Genomic DNA, 13,206 nt, shown 5'->3' with positions numbered 1-13,206 from the left:
GAGAGCCACGTGTCCTGCTGTCAGGCTCACGCTGCCCTTGCTGTAGCGTCACGGTGCCGCGTGGGAGGGGCGCGGCCCCGAGGGGGGGGCGGTCCTCGCGCCGTTGGCGCAGCCAATAAGCATAGAGCTGTGGGGGGAAGGGCAAGAGCGCGGGCCTGTTGTCACCGCCCTTCGTGGGCGGGAGAGAGAGGGCCTGCTCTCCGCCCTCGCCCCCACCCCGGAAGCGCTGAGCCGGGGCTGCCGGCCCCTTCGTTTCAGCTGGGCACTGGAGGCTCTCCGAGTGCCGGGCAGTGTCGAGTCCTGCATGAGCCTCCTTATCCCCATTTCGCAGGTGGGGCGCCATATGACGACCACACGAGAAGAGAAAGGCACGTGGGTCCCGCTGCCCCAGTACTGTGGACTTCTGCCCCGTCCCTGCTTGTCTTTAGAGAAGTGGCTAGCTGTGGTAGTGTGAAGTCAGCTAGAAGGTGCCTTTATGTACGCATAAAGAAAATACACATATAAACAGAGCGAGCGAGAGCGCACTGGCTTTTGTGAACCCAAGTTCACTCCATCCAATGCCGTCTGGAAAGGTGTAGTCAGGGACTGCCCTGCCTTGAGCAAGGGGCTGGACGAGATCAGGGTTTCTCAGCCTTTTCCAGGCCAAGATACATTTACATGAATAAAATGTCTCTCTTGTGTTCCCTGTCCCCCTATTCATGATCTCGTTGTAACCCATTGCCAAGGCAAAATTCAGCGGCACCCCTGTTCATTTGTGATGGCACGCCATTGTGCTGCGGCCACTAGTTGGGAAACACTGGACTAGGTGACCTCTTGAGGTCCTTTCCAGCTCTGCTTTCTTATAATCCCATGAAGGGTTGGGCAAGGGCAGCAGCATTTCTAGTCTGGCACCTGCTGAGGGAGGCACTTGGCTGTGGCTCATTGGAATCCAACTGTTTCCTTCAATCTCACAGGTGTTAATGATGTGCTCTCCTTTTTAATGATCCTAGTGTTCAGCTAGTGAGGTATTTTTTCTTCTGCAGTTCTGCTCTGAGCTCTTTTGCTAACCCTGCTCCTGTTTTACAGCCCTCCACAGTCTGTGCAACTCTGACTACAAACATTAGCTCAGCCCTGCATGGGAGGCGCTGCCAAGAGGCTCAACAGCAGTGGCCTTAGAGTTGTTGGGGTCCTGGGCAAGCGAGTCATTTGGGGCCCCTTAGAGGTATGTACTCAGGTAAATATTAACCCACCACAGTTGTCTTGTGAATCTTTTTAATGTTTTGGGGGGAATTAGATTAGTAGTCGAGTGTTTAAAATGCAAGTAGAGCCACTTCCTTGCAAAAACTTCCCCCCCCCACCAAAAAAAAAATTGGACCCCCTAAAGTGTGGGGGCCTGAGCAGTTGCCCAGTTTGCCCTCCCCTAAGGCTGCTACTGGGCTCAAGAAGGTGAGATTTTGTTGGATGAATCTGAAAAAAATCTAATAACTATGGGACTGTGATTACATACCGAAGGTGTAGGCAAAGTGGTGCGTTCAAGCCATCATCACTTAAAAAGAAACCCCCGTGGGTTCCTCGCCTGGACCAGCTCCAGCCCTTTAAGAAAAAAAAAAACAGAGACAAGCCCACAGGACTCGCTGCTCCTGCAGCAGCCTCAGGGCTTTGCGGGTCTTGTGGCAGAGCCCCACCACATAGCGTGTGGCAGCAGGGATTGCCCCCTGCTTGGCAGTACCTGGTGAGTCTGGGCTTTTTTTTTCTCTCCTTACAAGTGCTGGGAGCTGGGGCAGGCAGGGCAGCCATTGCAGGGCTGGGAGAGGGGTGGGGAATGGGCCTGGCCTGGCTAATTCAGAGATTCAGCTGCTGCCGAATCTCCAACCCAGATTTGGCCAAATTGAATCGGGACAGTGATTCGAATCACCAAATCGAATCGCTGTCCCCCAAATCAGCCGAATCCGAAGCGAATACTAGCCACTTCGCACAGGCCTACTATCTGGCACCCTTTGCTGTGTACATATACCACAGTCAGAAGCTTACTGAAGGGTTGAACATGTCTTTGGTTACAGCTACACGTCAAGCTAATCCTCATGTCTGGACCTTCTTCAGCAAGGCCTCCTAAGCTACGCCTCTGGCCCACCCAGTGTGTCCCCCATCCAAGTGTGTCCCCCACCTTTTACCTCTATGATCTAGCTAGCCCCGAACCCCATACAGGGCATATATTTTCTGCTTTTCACAAGCTTAAAATTGTGTTCACTTCAGGGTCCCCCTTGTCCCAGTTCTCAGTCAGGGCAAGGAGGGGCTCAGGCATCCCTAGAGGGGAAAAGTCCTCTCCTTTCAGGGCACACAGGTAGGAGGAGAGAATGTGGTCTTGAATGTTGCTGTCCCTCATTTTTCCTATCACCAAACCAAATGCCCTGTATCATATCCCTTGCCCTACCCATCCCCCATTCCTGACCTGAACCTCCTCAGCCCCTCTTCTCCTTTGTCACCTATTCCTCTTTACCCTCTTTCCATAATGTCCCCATCCTTTGCTGCAGCTACAACCTTTTCTCCTGTTCCCCTTCCCATTTTGGTCCCTTCTATTCTACTTCCAGCAAACACTACAGTTGGGGGGCAATAGAATGTGGTAGAATTATTTTGAAGAAATGCTATTTTGAAGGGAAGGACTGTATCTGAGGAACCTTTTGTTCAAATAAACTCAGTTTGGATGATTAAATGCAGGGTGTGTATTTTAGACCACTTAAATAGTTGATCTTTAAATCGAAAATGTTTACAAGCCTAACTATAGCAGAGGTTGCTCTCTACTTAATTGGAAAGCAGTATCTCTTCTGTTGCAGTCTCCCATAAAAGTAGACAAACAATACAAACGTTTTAATTCATGTAGCATTTAAAAATATTATAGTTTTAGAAAACAAATTACTTGTACTGTCCTCAAGTGATTTTACTGGCAGGCATGTTCACCAAAAGAACACACTTTGAGAGACTCCCATAACTGTTCTTTGCAAATTCACAGAAAAGGACTGATTCTAACTGTTTTTGCTCCAAACGGAATGGAAATGATACATGCAACTTGTGTGTTCGGCCATAACAATCTGAATTCTGAATATGGAAATCTTGCAACTGCTTGTAAGTGAGCTACTGTCCAATATGATTCACTAATTAGTGATTTCACCGGTTCTTTCAAGTGACACACATTTTAAAAAACAACGTATATAGACTTAACTCATGAAATGAGCTCACCATTTGCTAAATAAGGTCCAAGTCATGTAAAGCATTTATTCACCTTTTTTTAGCTTTATGCAAATCAGCAGTCTGCTGAGTTCACTGGTTTCAATTAGACGACTCATATGTACATGCTTGTCTTTGTGTGCAAGTATTTGCAGAGTCAGGGTCTGTTCATTATGAGTTACTCGCCCTCTGTTTCCTGTGCTGATTGAGAAACATTCAATTCAAATCCTTTACTAAGCATTGTTTAAGCATGTTTTTTAACATGGTTTATTCTTAGTCATCACTTAAAATGTTTGGTGATTTTTTTTTAACTTAATTACTACAATTTCAGTCCTGATCACAAAGGTAGAACAAACTTATTTTTTTAGCAGCATAATGTATTCAATGTATGCATGGCAAGTGGCATGATTGCGGCATCACACATTAGATCCCATCATGCCTTATTGCCAATGCAAGAGGAGCCCAATTCTGGGCTCTCCCTGCAGCAGCAAGAAGCAAGCTCTCATTTGAGGGGCTCCCAGCTGCATGGGTGTCCCACATATCACTGGGGCTGGGGGATTACAACAGCCATAATCTTCCAGGCTCAGAAGGTGGAGTGGGGGTAAAAACCCCAGACCCAGGGGAACGCAGCAGCCGCAAACCCTGGGGCCCAAACCTGGAGGTTTCATACATCCACAAGCCCTGGGGATTGCAGCAGTCATGATCCCCTGGGCCTGGGGGTTTCATGTTGGGCATGGTATACCCCTCTGGCTGGGACACCAACTGTAGGGGAGACCCTGCTACCTGTGCTTGATGACAGCCAGCTATAAAGTTAGTATGCATTTTTGAGGTCTATAGCTGGTTGGAGCTTTTTATTGTGTGATAAGTACTTTCCACATATAGGTAAGGTAATTGTGCAATTAACCAGTTAATTGTGTGTTACTTATAATGTGTAGAGAGGGGGCCTTAGAGGTGATCTGTAACCTTGGAAACTTATTGGATTTAAAGTCTTCCAGCTATGAACAAACATGGCAGATTTAGTACCATGTACACTTTTTAAGAAATTTTCATTTCAAAACTTTTTCAGTATTAAAACTAGCATCTTAAGAAACCTCCAGTTAGTGAATTGACTTGGGGAACTGACTTTCGTTAGTTAACTGACTCAGGGAATTTTGAAACAATATTTAACACATACACTTCCAGCCATAAAAGTTAAATTGTCTCAAGTCTTAAACCCAAATTATAAAAAGGCATAAAGCACAGTTATGGCATCCTCAAGAACTTTAGCATTTGGGACAAGGCTTACAATCGAGTGAAAATAAAATGGAGTGGTGGCCTACGTACAAAGAATTGTTTGTCACTGAGCAGCATGGGAAAGGTTTAGAGGATCTGATTGCTTGAAAGGCATGGGATTACAGGAAGCTGATCTGGCAAGGAGAAGAAAGAGGTAGGATAGAGAGATGCTTACCAGAAAGATAAAGATTCTGATTCAAAATATCCTGAGGCAGCATGAGAAACTGAGAAGTAATAAGTGTTATTAAAATGTATACTTTATTTGTAATAATGATGTGCTCTGCACTGGTACTTACTTTGAATCGGTGGATCTGTTCATTGTGGAATATGGACTTATTTAGGTTATTTGTTATAGATGTTTTCACTGTGTTACCTAAGCTATATGTAACCTCTCCAGGTGGCTTAATCAAAGACCAATTTCTAGTTCTTCCATTTTAGAACTTCTTTTCTCAACACCCCCCCCCCCCCCCTTATTTCTTCCTCCTTTTGGCCATCTTTTTCTCTTCCCCATTGTGGCAGCAAGGCACCACCACAGGCTCCCGAAGGGGAGAGAGTAAATCCTGCAGGCCCCGTACCCCGGGAGCAGACCCCCGGTAGGGATGACTCGCCTCCCGCAGGGCAGCTGGAACAGGAGCCGCGACTGTGACCGCGCGAACTGGCGTTATGCCAGCTGTTTAATCAGCTGTTTCCGGCGCGGGAAACAGCTGGACCAGTCTTGGTGGCTGTACCGGCTGCTGCGGGAAAGTTTGAAAGCCCCGCTGGAGCTAGGGCGGGGAGAGAGCCAGAGAAGGAGAGCGTGGGCCGGCAGCTCGCTGGGTGTGCTGTGGCTCCTGCGTGGCTCCCTCAGGCAACACCAGGGAGTCTTTAAGCCCCCTGCCGGAGGCAAAGCAGAGGCATCCCTCCAACTCCTGGCGAAAGTGGAGGCCAAGGAGGCAGGGGAGTCCCTTGCAGACAGCAGGAGGGAGGAAGCATTTGAGCCCCCTGGAGGAGACAGGGGGAGAGGAGGCAGGACTGCAGCCCTCTCCTCCTCAGGGGAATATATTTTTTTTTTAATTAAGATAAACCCCGAGAAAGGGAAAAAAAGCCACCACAACCAAGAAGGCAGGGCCTGGGCCACCCTACAGAGCCGAAGATCATTATTGATAGACATCCACCCAGTTGGCGAGTGGATGGGGTGTAGAGGAGACGGAGCCCCGTGGACCATTGCGCCAAACAACCCTAAGTACTGCCGGCCATTGGGAGAGCCCAGTGGAGATCTTCCCGAGGGGGAAAAACCCCCTCTCCTAGTTGTTTTTTTCATCAAAGTTGTGGCAGGCGAGTCGAGGGGAGAAGCTATACCCCAACAGGCCGGGCGGCACAAAGGGCGCAAAACACCACACCCATGTCCAGGGAAGTGCTATTATTATTGGTAATATTATTATAATAATATTGCTATTATTATAAGCTTTGGCAGAAAAGTTGGTTTTGTATTTAAATCATAAACAAGGTCAGGCTCTGACTGATTCTTTTAGCTATAAGCTGCACAGCTTGCAGATAGTATGGTAACCTGTATTCTCAGTCTCACTTCAAACCTAGCTGCAGCAACCCTATGAAGTGTAGGTAGGTTTGATGAATGCTGCAGAATAGGATTTTGAATTCCGTCTGTGAGCCAGTGGAATGCATAGTGTTTTGTTAATTGCCATTGCTTGATAGGTGGTATGCCATCTGCTGGGTGAGTTGCAGTTTTCATGCCACAGTTATCATCCATCATTTATAAAATGAAATATTGTAATCTGCTTATTCTGAAGATGGCAAAAAGCAGTTCACAATGACAAGGTCCACATCTAAAAGAAAAGGACACAGGTTCCTGATGTCTGAAGATGGATGTGTTTTGTCAGTATTGTGGCACTGCATATGTGAAAGAATGGTCTGTAGTCTCTGCACTGAATCTGCTTGCTACCTTAATAGTCAGTGGTTGTACAATATACATCTTCAAGTGAAAGGTGAAGTCAGCGTACCAGGAAGCTTTCCAACTGCTGCCTTTTCCTGCCATCATCACTTCCTCCCTTCTTGGGCTGCACTTAAATGTTCTTTCTTACTTGCTTTCATTTTTCTTAGCTACATAATAAATCTTGTTGGCTGTTTAGGTCTGCCAGCCAACAGTCATTCAAGGAGCTCCCCAGGTGGATTACCCTGAAGTCCACAGGGCTACACAGGTCTCAGCCCAAGTATCTTGTTGTAGGATTATGGCTTTAAATCTGGGATATTTGATCTCCATATGTACTAATGTATATCTTCTGCAAAAGATTTTACTTAAAATCACCCTTTGTTTATGGTATTTTAAAATCCTGCTAAGGTGTCTCTTATTTCCTTAATACATATGCAGATAGATATACAAGTATATTCTTTCATCCTGGCTTTCAAATTTGTCAGTATCCAGTTGCCCAATTAGTTAATGCCTCTCTGTCAGATGATACCTTTTGAATGGTGTAGCAAAAGAATAGTAGCAGCCATATAGCCTTGCTGTGCCAGAAATTGTTTCTATCCATTGGAAATATTAAGAAGTTTGGGGCAAATGGGGAAGAAAGAGAAAGCTTTCACAGTGGCTGTATGTATATATGTGTTTCAAAACAACACTTTTAAAAGCACTGCTGTCACATGGGTATCTTCTCTGACATCAACACAAAAATGTTCATTGTCCTTTTAGAACTGATTATCTTGCATTTAAAGCACGTTTGATTGTGTGCATAGCTAAATATGTTCTTCTTGAACAGCAGGAAGTTTTTGTATGGTAGCAGGTAGGCCTGTGCGGATAGGGAAGTATTCGATTTCAATTCAGATTCGGCCAATTCAGAGGACAGTGATTCGATTTGGATCGCTGTCCTGGATTGATTTGGCTGAATCGGCTTCAGAAGATTCAGCACTGATTTGAAGATTCTGCTATAGACTATAATGGGGAATCACTGAAATGCCTATAACTTTGTCATTTTTTGGCTGATTTGGATAAGTATTGCAGGCATGCTAGACCCTACTGAGGCCATGAAGCCTGCCAGGTTTCAAGGAGAATAGGTGCAGGGATTTCTGGGAAACTGCACCTCAGGCTGCTGACAAAAAGCTCATGACATGGGTGACACTGTGTATTTGTGGTGTGTGTGTTAAGGCACACTCTTACTGGCGCTGGGGCCTCTACACAACATGGTAGTGTGCCCCAATGAGGCCGCCTTCTCCCCTACAGCCTCAGTTCAGTCCACCACTTTAAATAACAAGAGGTAAGCAGTGCATAGTAACGCTAGTATCTCAGGCAGCCAAACTGTCACAGAGCCTTTCTTTCCTTTCCTTTAGGAGCTTCCCCAGCAGCTGCCAGAGGACTCTCCCTGCCAGCCCCAGGGCTTAGATGTGCCCAGGGCCCTGCATCCTTCCAATCAGCTGACCAAGAACGGGTGCTAGGGGTGTTGATCTAAGGACATGGCACTTGCAGATAAGGTTCTTTGCGTCAATCCTGGTATCTTTTAGTAGGCCAGCTGAATAGTTACAGAAATATATCTTGGCAAGCTTTTGGGTTAAAAACCCTTTGTTGGGCTGAGGAAGCACCTGCAGTTGGTGTGCAGAGGGGGTTGGGATGGCGTGCTGCCATCTAACACCCCATGCTGCCACTCTTCTGCCTCTTGCAAGGAGTGGGGTAAGGGAGCAGAGGCCAGCGCTCCTGGCCTTGGCTCCCCCACCCTCTGTCCAGTCCTCATCTCGGCATTGGAATCATGGCAGTTCCCCCTCCCTCTTCTCAGTTTCTGTTCTGCTGAAAGACTGCCTTCTGAATCTTTTTGGGTTTTTTTCTTCTCTTCCCAATTCATTTCAGGTTCGGTGATTCAGCCGCCGAATCTTCTCCGAATTGAATCGCAGACCAAAGCTTCGCGCACCCCTAGTAGCAGGCTCCTTAGAAATCTTTGCTACTGAAAGGATTCTGAAAGCAAGTTATGGGATATCTCTTTTTTTATCCTTAATTTTCATGGGTATTCTCCACAGCACCTTAAATGTCAGTTCCATCATGGAAGAGGCCCTCTCTAGAAAGTTATTGCTAGTTTCTTAGGTATGGGGTTATCCTTTGCTTAAATCCATACCAGCATTGTATATTATTCCATTTGCAATTGGAAAGCATATATATTAGTTTAACTCTTGTGAACATGATATATTTGCTCAATGCTGTTGTTATTTAGCATTTATATCATAGTGCCCAAAGATGCAACTAGGTTGGATCCAATAGTGCTGAACCCATCTGAAACAGAAACCTTTCCCCAAATAGTTTTGTTCTGCCTGAATGTCAGCTTGTATAAATTTTGTTTTGCTCACCTAAATGTAAGGAAACAGATCAAGAGGATACAGTATTCTTCAGATCCTTGTACCTAATTCTGCAAGGTAGTCCACACTGCAGAAACCCCACTGACTTCAGATAAACTCTACCAAAAGAAGTTAATAAATTTGCCCCAACAAATACAAGTCTACTATGTCTTTTTCAGAAAACTGATTACTGCCTGTTCCTTGAGGGATCATTTCCAGTAGATCCTGTGTGCAAAATGCTTTGGGATTCTGAACAAGAGGTGTTATACAAGTCTAAAGTAGAGCTGTGCAAAATTAAAAAAAAAAGGTTTGTTTAGAGTTGAATTAAATGTTTCATTCAACCAGATACTGAAAATCACAGTTTGAAAGACTTGTGATAAAGGCCAGTGATATGGAAGGTTAGACTGATAAAACTGCTGGAAGGGGAGGTGGCGGTGGAGTGACATTCAGCCAGAACCTTATACCTAATAGCCTGATAGTTAGTTGGGTCTCTCACCGAGAATATAGCAGATCATAGTTTTTCAATACTTGCCTTCTCCTTAAAGTAATCTGGACCCACATCTACAAGAAAGCCATAACCACAGAATGGGAAGAGTCGCTCTCTTTCTCGGTGACTATTTAACTATTCCACATGAAATGGAACCATTTCAACAGAGAGTTTCCTGCACCAGAATACCTGCTAGTGTGGAGCTAGAGGCACTCTCCTGAATGGGAACCAGAATTCCCATAAACTGGAGGAGTACCCAGTGAAAGGGTGGCAGCTCCTCTTCCAATTGTGTGAGTATAGTCCTTCTTTTCCCTGCCTTTTATTATGGCATCAGTACCTGTTCTCTTTAGCAGTTATGTAGTCTGATGTTTCTTGCTAAATTCAATGTGAAATTTCTTACTAGAAAATTGTCTCCTGAATTCTCCTAAAATTATCTGTTTTGAAGTGTTTTAGCATTGCCAACCTAAGTGTGTTCCCTAGTACGTATGCCATGTACCACATAGCCACAAATGGAAGTTCTTGTAACGATGTGCAGGCATTCACACTAGCACTGCTATTATACTAGTTCTGCAAACAGAGCTAAAAGTGCTATGTCATCTGTTGCAGTGTTACTCTGCACAGCTGCAATCCTATGGTAGGAAACCAACATAAATAATAAATTGCAATTATGCAATTAGTACTCTGAGGGCAATCCTGCTATGCTACTGCCTATCCTTCACTGACAGCCCTGGCTTTTGTCAAGTTTCTTGCACACAGCCAGTCAGTAAGTGTTGAGAGTTGCTGAAGCCCTATTTGATTAGTAGGGACCTACTTAAATTGCAGCAAGACAAAACGTTTTTTGTGGTGTGCTTGCAGCATGCAGAGCCAATTTTGTGGGCATTTGGCACCCCTTGGCACTGATTGGAGGAGAGGCTCTGGGGGGAGGAGGGACAAGGGACAGCTGCCATCTTGTTTGTTGGCTGCCCTTCGTGCTACCCTGCCCCTCAACACTGATTTAGCAGAGAAGCCTCGACAGGGCAAGGAGGGACTCTGGCAGCAAGGATTCTGCTGCCAGGTCTAAGGATGGTCTGGGGCTCTGGGGAAAGGGCCTTGAGGATGCCAAAGAGGTAGTTTTGCGTCGGAGTACTTACTTTGTCGGGAATGAGAGTCAGAAGCACAGGACTCGCTGGAATCACAGACTACACACTATCCGCTCCTGCCGGCTCTGATTCGCCAGGTGCTTGATGAATGACATCAGAAAAGCATGCCTGGCAACAGCTGCAGGAGGAGAGGAGAGACACAGAAAAGGAAGAGGCTATTGAATGAGTATATGCCCTGGCAGAGGCAAAAGTAGGAGAGTAGTAATTTCTCCCCTTCTGGAGGCTCGGAGGAGTCTCCTTACTTACCAAGACTTCAGTGGTGAGAAAGTGATGGGCCAGTATTCAGAGAGCTGCAGGCTGCCAGGAGTGAGAATACCTGTAGGTGTTTTCTCTGCTCCTAACAGTGGTTGTGTTTCAGGGCTCGTGATCTGGGGAATCCCAAGGCCAACTACCCTGTTACCAACCTAAGGACTTTTCTTTGATTTAAACAGACATACCCTGATCAGGGGCCCCACTCCTGTAGGAAACTGAGTGGTACAAGCTCAAGGACTTAATCTGTGCTGCTATAAAAAGCTAGCAATAAGTCCTTGTAGACAGAGTCAAGGTCAAGTTTCCAGACCTGTTGTGAAAACTCGGCTGTGATCCAAGAGCAGGGCAGAATGTGCGCAGACTGTACCATTAGGTCGGTGCCAGGCTGGGGTGCACGGGGAGGCGGAGCCACAAGAGACATCAGTTGGCCAGAGGTGATGAGATATTCTCAGACATGGATTTATCTCGGGGCCATAGAGGCTATACTGCAGGAACTAAGAAAGATAGGTATGACTGCTAATCCCAAAAAATGTGTGTTGGGGAAGGATGAGATGAAATATTTGGGATTCTTGGTAGGATGGGGAGTGATTACACTGCTGGCAGATAAGCTGCAGTCCAACAATTCAAACCTCCTCAGACAAAACAGCAAACAAGGTCATTCCTCGAGTTAGCTAATTACTATTGACAGTTCTTCCCACATTTTGTGGAATTTATCCACACCGCTGACAAACATCATATGCGGAAGGTTGTGAGGTCCAATAGAGTGGACGCCTCAAATGAATGATGCCTTTGCAGAGACATGATGGTGTTAACTCCTGATTTTACAAAACCTTTTGTCCCATCTTAGTTGACTCTAGCCTGTCTCAGTAGGTCACTGTAATTTATAAGGTGTTCAAATCTCCTAAGGGAGAATTCAGTTGCTAGATGAATGTCCCCAGAATCCCTTCCTGCAGTTGATCTCGCTCTGTTGATCTTACCCGCCACAACTTGATGTGTAAATCAGAATTGGGAGGAAAGGTCTCTGTGCTGAGAGAGTCCCGAGGAGCTTCCCTTAGTATATTGAGGGCACTGCCTTCCCCTTCACCCTCGCCCAAGCCACACCATTATAGTTTCATAGTTGATAGGGTCAGAAGGGACCTGAGCAGATCATCAAGTCCGACCCCCCTTCCATGGCAGGAAAGAACGCTGGGGTCAAATGACCACAGCAAGGTGACTATCTAGCCTCCTTTTTGAAGATCCCCAGGGTAGGAGCGAGCACCACTTCTCTTGGAAGTTGGTTCCAGCTCCTAGCCGCCTTGACTGTGAAGTAGTTTTTCTTGATGTCTAGCCTGAACCTACTCTCAGTCAACTTGTGGCTGGTATTCCTAGTTACTCCTGGTAGTGCTCAGGGGGGCAGCCACTCTCCCATTCCCTGCTGGTCCCCCCGGTAAGTTTATAGATGGCCACCAGATCCCCTCTCAGCCTTCTCTTGTGGAGGCTGAACAGGTTCAGGTCCCTTAGCCTCTCCTTGTAGGGCCTGCCCTGCTGCCCCCTGACCATTGAGTGGCCCTCCTCTCAATGATGTCCACATCCCTCCTGAAATGCGGTGCCCAGAACTGGACGCAGTACTCCAACTGCGGCCTAACCAATGTTGCATAGAGGGGGAGGATCACCTCCTTGGACTTGCTCGTGATGCATCTGTGGATGCATGACAAGGTGCGGTTAGCCTTCCTGACCACGTCCCTACATTGTTGGCCCATGTTCATCTTGGAGTCAATAATGACACCAAGATCCTTTTCTGCCTCTGTGCTGACAAGAAGGGAGTTCCCCACCCTGTAGGTATGCTGCAGGTTCTTCCTCCCCAGGTGCAACGCCTTGCACTTGTCAGTATTGAATCCCATCCTATTCTCATCCACCCACCCCTGCAACCTGTCCAGATCTAGAATGTTCATGATTTCATAGTCAATATTTAACTAATTTGTAATGAATTGCCTGCTAGTGGGGTTTGTAATCAAAATGAAATAAACAAGGGACCTGTACAATTTTCCACAAGGTGCTCGCTCTGGCTCTAAACCTAAAGTCCGTAGGCTATCGCCTGCTACTGACAACAGAGGGAGCGAGCTATAAGGGCAGTTCTGGCTCCCTTGATTATTACCACCCATGTCAGGCATTGTATTAAATCCTAAAAAAAACAAAAAAAAATAACAAGAAAAGAAATGTATAGCTTCACCGCTGTCGACAACTCACTATTTCTGCTGTGCTCCCTGCTTGTCGCCGTCTGTCTCACCGGCATTGCTCTCTGCTAGTGCTCCCCCTTGTTTGCCTCTCTCTGCTGCTCTTCAGGCTGTCAACACTTCCCCAACAGCCTAGGAGAGAATAGGGATTGCTTCCCACTCTTCTCTGCTTGGCCGTCACAGCGACTTCCGGTCTGGAGCTTCCAAGTTCTCTCCCCCTTTCCCTGGTCTTTTCCAGGGATCCTTTTATGCCTGTTCTCATTCATAGATTCATAGATGCTAGGGTTGGAAGGGACCTCAATAGATCATCGAGTCCGACCCCCTGCATAGGCAG

General features: G+C 46.4%; 3 long non-coding RNA genes across 5 annotated transcripts in view; 2 read left to right on the top strand and 1 right to left on the bottom strand.

The window, feature by feature from the left end:
* Positions 1 to 8,944, top strand: part of LOC106722368 — a 9,349-nt gene extending 405 nt beyond the window's left edge. The window contains exons 1-4 of one of the 3 annotated variants that reach the window (XR_003094875.1): positions 92 to 467; positions 1,066 to 1,213; positions 7,795 to 7,935; positions 8,306 to 8,944. This is a non-coding gene — a long non-coding RNA (uncharacterized LOC106722368). Of the gene's footprint in view, positions 1 to 91; positions 468 to 1,065; positions 1,214 to 7,794; positions 7,936 to 8,305 lie in introns of those variants that run through there. The other 2 variants (XR_001358293.2, XR_001358292.2) reach the window with 2 other exon arrangements.
* On the bottom strand, positions 3,218 to 13,159 carry LOC112550840. The gene is made up of 3 exons (XR_003094877.1): positions 12,886 to 13,159; positions 10,402 to 10,528; positions 3,218 to 3,402 (listed from the first exon to the last, which is right to left on the bottom strand). It is a non-coding gene; the product is annotated as an uncharacterized LOC112550840 (long non-coding RNA).
* LOC102388862 overlaps positions 8,964 to 13,206 on the top strand; it is a 7,044-nt gene continuing 2,801 nt past the window's right edge. Inside the window, exons 1-2 of the long non-coding RNA XR_003094876.1 lie at positions 8,964 to 9,091; positions 9,330 to 9,561. This is a non-coding gene — a long non-coding RNA (uncharacterized LOC102388862). The remainder of the gene's footprint in view (positions 9,092 to 9,329; positions 9,562 to 13,206) is intronic.

Source organism: Alligator sinensis, unplaced genomic scaffold (genome assembly GCF_000455745.1).
Source record: "Alligator sinensis unplaced genomic scaffold, ASM45574v1 scaffold141_1, whole genome shotgun sequence".
In the NCBI taxonomy this organism is placed as follows: Eukaryota; Metazoa; Chordata; order Crocodylia; family Alligatoridae; genus Alligator; species Alligator sinensis.
This window is presented reverse-complemented; position numbering and strand designations above follow the sequence as displayed.